This window comes from Rhinopithecus bieti, unplaced genomic scaffold, assembly GCF_001698545.2.
Source record: "Rhinopithecus bieti isolate Rb0 unplaced genomic scaffold, ASM169854v2 scaffold_15146, whole genome shotgun sequence".
Lineage (NCBI taxonomy): Eukaryota > Metazoa > Chordata > Mammalia > Primates > Cercopithecidae > Rhinopithecus > Rhinopithecus bieti.
The window spans coordinates 1,612,849-1,620,879 of NW_016808195.1; the positions used below are offsets into that span (position 1 = coordinate 1,612,849).

The 8,031-nt window shown below is 35.0% G+C and overlaps 1 protein-coding gene across 1 annotated transcript in view; it reads right to left on the bottom strand.

The window, feature by feature from the left end:
* ATP10B (ATPase phospholipid transporting 10B (putative)) overlaps window positions 1-1,903 on the bottom strand; it is a 282,819-nt gene extending 280,916 nt beyond the window's left edge. The window contains exon 1 of the mRNA XM_017885730.1: window positions 1,657-1,903. The gene's annotated coding sequence lies outside the window, so the exon portion shown is untranslated. The remainder of the gene's footprint in view (window positions 1-1,656) is intronic.
* Between the last annotated feature and the right edge of the window lie 6,128 nt (window positions 1,904-8,031).

Below are 8,031 nucleotides of genomic sequence, written 5' to 3' on the forward strand. Positions count from 1 at the left end.
AAAAAAAAAAAAAAAAAAACGAAAATTAGTCAGGCATGTTGGTGCATGCCTATAATCCTAGCTACTTGGGAGGCTAAGACGAGAGAATCGCTTGAATCCAGGAGGCAGAGGTTGCATTGAGCTGAGATGGCGCCACTGCACTCCAGCCTGGATGACAGGGCGAGAGTCTGTCGCAAAACAAAACAAGAAGAAGCAACACTGAATTGAGAGCCATGAACCTTGGACTCTGGTGTTCTTTTGCCTCAGGAATTCAGACTTCATTTCTCTAGGTCCTAGTTTTATCATCTGTAAACTACGCAGCTGGACTAAGCTCCATTCCGTTCCTCAAAGCTCCATTCCTTTGAAAGGTAGCCTTTTTCACTGGACTTACGAGCATTGTAGGCTTCAAAAGATAAAGCTCATCTTTTAGCACGAGAGGAGTATGATTTAATTGTAAAGTCAGCATGTGGGTTTCAACCTTCAGTCTCGCAAGAGCCTATTAATCTACTCATATGTGATGTTATACTGCTATACTCTTTAAAAAATACATGGTGAAAACCTGAGAGATCCTGAACCCTTAAATCCATATAGACTGTAAGAAATGAATTATCCAAGAAATTTTTAAAAAGTCATCAATGGATGAAATGATGAACTCAGTAGGTGTTATTAAGAGTAATTATAGTAACATCTAGAAAGAAAACAACAGCTGTGATTTGCCTGATTAATGGCTTAATGTAACAGTACATCTGTTAATGGAATAATACTTCAAGCACTCTTGACTGTACATTTGCAAGATCTGGAAACAGAGAAGAAACTGTGGAAGAAGGGAGTAGCAGAGTGCCATATTGGCTTTTGGAGGTCAAGCTCCTCTCCACAGTTTTCAGATTCTCCTCTGCCTACCTTGGCCAGAATTGCCTGGCAAATTCAGAGAAAAACCAAGTTTCACCAGATGCATGCATGCATGTACTCCTGTAGGCCAAATAACTAGCAGCTCAGTATAATTTTTATTTTTAACATTACTTTTCACCTTAGGGTTAGGGATAGTGTCACTCCAGCCTTAATAGCAGGCCACAGGACTGCCCTAAATGTATTCATCATAGACCTGCATGCATGGGGCTTTTTTTTTTCCTGGAAGAAGTAACTCATACTTAGGGAGCAAACACATTTTTCTTTAAGCACCAGTTTTCTCCTTTGAACTCAAAGGAAAGCCAAACTTCCCACCTATAGTTGAAAACTACTGCAATATGGCAGCTTCAGAGTTTATCAAGATGAAATCGGGAAGCCATGTAATGATCTCATTCTCTTCCTCAAAGCTGTAGTTTCTGTCTGCTTTGAGAAGGCTGTAACCCCATCTGCTTCCTCAGGCTGCACTGGATGAATGCAGGATAGCAGGATATATTATTTATCATAAAATGTATTCAGGCACATTCAGGCTGCAAGCCCTGTTGCGTAAGGAAGTAGCATTTGCCATCAGCTTATCATAATGAAATCAATTGACAAAAAATAAAACATTCTGTTAGAAATGTGGATCTCGCACCCAGTAAGCCAAATGAAATTTCAAATGCAGTGTAAAGAAAAGTAGTTATATCCTGGGCCTAATTCAGAACTCAGACTTGATGATTCTAAGAGGCAATTACTCCCCCACTATGTAGGTAAGGCCAGGATGCTTTTACTTACCCCAGCAAAGCTGACGTCCCTATTGAGCAGGCTCCAGTAAAAGAAAACAGTCCTTGAAAGTGGCGGTATTTCTCTCGCACACCTTGGCTAAAATAGTTCTCTTTCCTATGGAATTTTTCATTTTCTGATTATATCTGATTATGTCAAGGCAAGGCCTCAAGCTAACACTCCCTCAGAAACTTAGAGAAGATGACACACTGAAAATAAATAACTGTGACCAATGAAAGAAAAAGGAAAAATAAGCTGCCTCACTAGGCCCAAGAGTGAAAGAGAAGAATGGCAAGTCTGTGAATGTGAGGCTGAGTCCCAGAACAGTGAAGGCAGTGTTCTTCGACTTGGCTGAACATTTACATTGTTAGACATGGCTCTTGCATAAATTTCTACTTTCTGTGAATCAATGAGCCAGCAATATCAAAATTCATAGTGATTTTTATTCTGTACGTATGGTACAAAATGACTTTGTCCATCTACCTTTGATAATGCATGTAATTAAGTGTGAGACAAGTATAACCTTGTAGCTCCCTTTGGGGGCCTTAAATATAATTCAGTTGCTTGGTTTCAAGGGCACTTAAGAAAGAAAGACAAGACTCTCTGCGGTGACTTCTGTATGCATGCTGATGATGAATTTGCCCTCAAAGCTTCAGAAGTCTCATTCTGCAGTAGTCATAGTTTTTATTGATTACTGTTTGATTATACAAAATAAGGAAAGTGGGACCAATATATTATAGTTGCAGATTATGTGAATGGTGCAAACATACAGAAAATCGGAATTATTAATGGGCTTATTGATAGCTTCGATTCATACCCTAAAATGAGATTTTCATGTATAATCCTTTTATTAAGTTACCTATGACTCAACTAATTGGCATAAATGTCATGAGCAAGTTGCTGTATTGATGGATAATTATTGATGGATCCATAAATAAAAGAGATGGTAAAATGAGCATTAAGTTGATTTTAAGGGTAGTAAAAAAGAAATATTACCAAACTTGGGAATAAAAGGTGTTGGAAAGAAGTGAACATAGTATCTAACTTCATGAAAATCTTTACCTAAGATTTTGGTTGGTTGTGAGAGTAACTGTGAACTTTATATGTACCTATAGATCTTATCAGACTACCAAGAAGAAACATGGACATAGGAAACACTTGACAAGAGAAGAAACACCCACACCATCTAAAATCTGCATCGCTGTGCGTGTAAGACACAAGCTAGGAATTTTTAAGAACATGAAATTTGCCTGTGCTTTAGACAGTCTAGAATTTTTTAAAAAGTGAATTGGCATTTCAAAATTCTCCATCTGCTAAACATAAGAATGCTTAATTCCCTGTTCCTTTACTTCCCTTCACTCAGAGTGCCATGGCTTCTAGGGACAAGTGTGGTCTAGAATCACAGATATGGTTAAATTGCAGAATGTTGCACTCGTGGGTAACTGGAGGTTATTTAGTGCAGGCCCTCTGTGCTATGGAGGAGAGTGCTGAAGCTCAGAGAAGTGAATACAACTGCTCAAAGCCACACGGGAATTTGGTGGTGAACGTGGGACCTCAAACCACATCGTCTTTCTCCCAAGACTAGTATAATTTCCATCACTGGTCTTTCTCCTAAGACCAGCTCTTTCCCATTATCACTTTCCCAGTAAAGAGAGGCACGTGCAATTTAGGAAAAAATGTGTCCATAGCATCCCTTGGGTTTTCATGCTAACCAGTGAATAGAGAGTCCTCAAATATGTTCATTTTCCAAATTGCCTGGAAATTGTAAATACTAATAGACATATGGCAAATTATTTGTAAAATGTGTTGAAATTAGGTGACACTGTCTGGCTAATTAGAACCCTAATAAACAAATAATAGATAAGAAATGCTATGTTCAGTTTTTATTAGAGGGACTATCTTTCTGTTGTCTGGCTGCTGGAATTTTCTAATAAATCACATTTAAAAAATCACACTTCACAGTTTTACTGATAGGTCCTATTTCCAGCAGGCAATCTTTCTATACTTAAGCAATTTAGCATTTTTGTATGTATTTCCATTTCTTACTGACCACATCATGCTTTTCGGTTCTGATTTTTACACAGTATGTCATGTCTAGCTTTTATATTCTTGTTGCCCAAACTAGTCAATTAAAGAAGTAATGGTGGACAGAGGCTTTTGCTCCCATCCCCATCCCCGACACCAGTACTACACAACCAGAATGATTTCATAATCTTAAGACTAACTTCCACAAGCTGTGCAAGTGTTATTGGTGGTAATTTTTATTTTTTATTATAAATTCTGCGATACACGTGCAGAACGTGCAGGTTACATAGGTATACACATGCTGTGGTGGTTTGCTGCACCCATCAACCCGTCACCTACATTAGGCATTTCTCCTAATGCTATCCCTCTCCTAGTCCCCCAACCCCTGACAGGCTGCAGTGTGTGGTTTTCCTTCCCTGTGTCCATGTGTTCTCATTGTTCAACTCCCACTTATGAGAACATGCAGTGTTTGGTTTTCTGTTCCTGTGTTAGTTTGCTAAGAATGATGGCTTCCAGCTTCATCCATGTCCCTGCAAAGGACATAAACTCATCCTTTTTTCATGGCTGCATAGTATTCCATGGTGTGTATGTGCTACATTTTCTTTATCCAATCCATCATTGATGGGCATTTAGGTTGGTTCCAAGTCTTTGCTATTGTGAACAGTGCTGCAATAAACATATGTGTGCATGTGTCTTTATAGTAGAATGATTTATAGGGTATATATCTAGTAATGGGATTGCTGGGTCAAATTGTATTTATGGTTCTAGATCCTTGATGAATCTCCACACTGTCTTCTACAATGGTTGAACTAATTTACACTCCCTATTGGTGGTAATTTTTGCTGAGTACTTTGTGCCAGCACCATGTTAAGTGCTCTACATACTTTGACTCATTTAATTCCCTCAAAAACTTTGATTGACACAATTATTCTTCTTCTACAAGAGCGAAAATGGAGGCAAAGGAATAAAATAATATAACTGTGTNCAGTGCTGCAATAAACATATGTGTGCATGTGTCTTTATAGTAGAATGATTTATAGGGTATATATCTAGTAATGGGATTGCTGGGTCAAATTGTATTTATGGTTCTAGATCCTTGATGAATCTCCACACTGTCTTCTACAATGGTTGAACTAATTTACACTCCCTATTGGTGGTAATTTTGCTGAGTACTTTGTGCCAGCACCATGTTAAGTGCTCTACATACTTTGACTCATTTAATTCCCTCAAAAACTTTGATTGACACAATTATTCTTCTTCTACAAGAGCGAAAATGGAGGCAAAGGAATAAAATAATATAACTGTGTTTTCACATAACTAGGAAGTATCTGGGACTCGAACTACAGATTGTTTAACCATTCACCTTTGAAGGACATCTGAGTTATTTCCAGCTCTGTTATAAAGTTGCTATAAACATTTGTGCACAGGTTTTGTGTGAATAGAAGTCTTTATTTTTTCTAATATAAATGCACAGACAGAAGTTTAATTCCTGGATTGTATGGTATGTTTAGTATTTTAATATATGTGCATTTAGTATTTTAATTCCTAGATGTATTTGCATGTTTAGTATTTTAAGAAACTGCCATATTCTTCCAGAGTGACTATCATTTTACATTCTTACCAGCAAGGTAGGAGGGCCTTAATTTCTCCACATCCTCACCAACATTTGGTGGTGTCACTACTCTTTAGTTATTTCAATAGGTGTACAGCAATATCTCACTGTGGTTTTAATTTGCATTTTCCTAATGGTTAATGATGCTCAGTATGTTTTTATGTGCTTATTTCTCAGCTATGTATTTTGTTTGGTGAAATATTTCTTAATGTCTTTTGCTTATGTTTTAATTAATTTTTTTTCTTAGTTTTGAGTGTTCTTTATATACTATTCCTTTGTTGAATATGTGGTTGGGAAATGTTTTCTTTCAACCCATAACTTATCTTTTATCCTCTTCATAGGGTATTACACAGATCAAAAGGTTTATTTACATCAATTTTAAAGCAATTTGAATCAATTTTCTTTTCACTTTTGCCTACTTCTAAATCTTATATATTTATCCTATTTTCTCTAAAAATTTTATACTTTTATGTATTACATTTAAGTCTATGATCCATTTTGAGTTAAGTTTGGTATAAAGTGTAACATTAAGATCAAGGTTTCCTTGTGTGTTTATTTGGATTTTTTGTACTAGCATCACTTTTTTATGACTGTTCTTCCTCCATTGAATTGTTCTTGTAACTTTGTTAAAAAAATCAGTTGCATATTTGTGTGGATCTACTTCTGGATTCTGTATTTTTTCCATTGTTTATAACCCTGCCAGTACCACAGTCTCAATGACTATAATCACATAAATCTTAAAATCAGGTAGATGGATTCCTTCCACTTTATTTTTTTCAAAATTGTTTTAACTATTCTAGGTTTTATGCCTTTTCATATAAATTGCATAATAATCTTGTACCTAGAAAAAACTTCTTGGATTTTGATAGTGATTAAATTTATATACCAATTTGGGAAAAATTGACATCTTTACTATTTGAATAGTCCAATCCATGGACACAGTATGTCGCTTCATCTACATAGGTCCTCTTTGATTTATGTTATCAACATTGTGTAGTTTTCAGCATATGAGTCCTATACACCTTTTGTTTGCTGCATGTATATTCTGTCTGGTATACCAAAATACAATAAATTTTTGTATGTTTATCTTATATTCTGTAATTTTAGTGACTTGCCTATTAGTTCTAGGAGTATATTGTAGATTCCTTGGATTTTCTACAAAGACAATCATGTCACCTGCAAATAGAAATAGTCTTATTTCTTCCTAATGCATATGCCTAGTATTTTATTTTCTTGCCTTATTACACTGACTGAAACTTTTAAGACTATGTTGAATAAAAGTGTAAGAGTGAACATCATTGTCCTGTTCTCAGTCTCAGGGGAAAATATTCAGTCTGTCACTAATAAGTATAATGTTAGCTGTATATTGTATGTAGATGATTTTTATAAAGTTGAGGGAGTATTTCTATTTTTCTGAGATATTTTTTAGCGAGAATGGGTGAATTAGTTTTCTTCTGCATTAATTCCATTTGAATTTAATTAATGCATTGATATGATCATGTAATTTTTCTGCTTTAGCTTGTTAATGCAGTCTATTAACTGATTTTCAGATATTGACCTAGATTTGCATACCTGGAATAGACTCCATTTGGCCATTATGTATAATTTTTTATTGATGAATTCTGTTTTCTCATCTTTTGTTAATAACTTTTGCATCTATATTAATGATGACTTTGGGTCTGTAATTTTTTATATTGTTTTTCCTGGGTTTGATATCAGAGTAATACTAGCTTCATAAAACAATTTGAGAAATTACCTATTCTCCTTTATTTTCTGGAAAATATTTACAGAATTGGAATTAATTTTTCTTTAAACAAATTGTAGGCATTCCCCAATGAAATCATCTGGGTCTGGAGATGTCTTTTTTGGAGGTTTTAAAATAACAAATTCAGTTTCCTTAACAGATATAGAGCTATTGAAAATATCTATTTTGCATTCAGTGAGTTTTGGTAGTTTGTGTTTTTTTAGGAAATTGGCCCATTTTATCTAGAGTTGTCTACATCAGTTTCTTATTATCCCTTGATTCTGCTGTGTCAGTGGTGATATCCATTTCATTTTTGACGTGGATAATTTTTGTCTATTCTGTTGTTTCTTTGCCAGTCTTGCTGGAGGTCTATTAATTCTATTTATTGAACTTTTAAAAGAACCAGCTCTTTGTTTCGTTGATTTTCTTGCTTTCTTGTTTTCAATTTTGGGGATTTCTGTGTTTTAATTTATTTCCTTGTGCTTGCTTTGGGATATTTTGAGCTTTTTCTAGATTTCTGAGATGGAAGCTTCGATTACTGAGAAAATTTCCTCTTTTCCAGCATATGCATTTAGTGATATAAATTTCTCCCTCAGTATTGCTTTAGCTGTGTCCCATAAATTTTATTGTGTTGTATTTTCATTTTGTTCAGGTCAATGTATTTTCCCTTGAGATTTACTGTTTTATTCATGAGCCATTTAGATGGTTTAATTTTCAAATGTTTGCAGATTTTTCTTTTATCTTTCTATAATTAATTTCTAGTTTGATTTCATTATGGTCAGAGAATGCACTCTGTACAATTATTTTAAACTTGTCAACATTCATTTTGTGGCTCAGAATATACTATTTCCTGGTATTTGTTTGGTGGCACTTGAAGAGAATGAATATCCTACTTTTCTCGGGTGGGGGGGAGTATTCTACATTGTTTATTAGACTTTTGTTTGATGTAAAAATTTTTTATATTCTTGATTTTTTAGTTTTAAAAATCAATTGTTAAGAGAGGAGT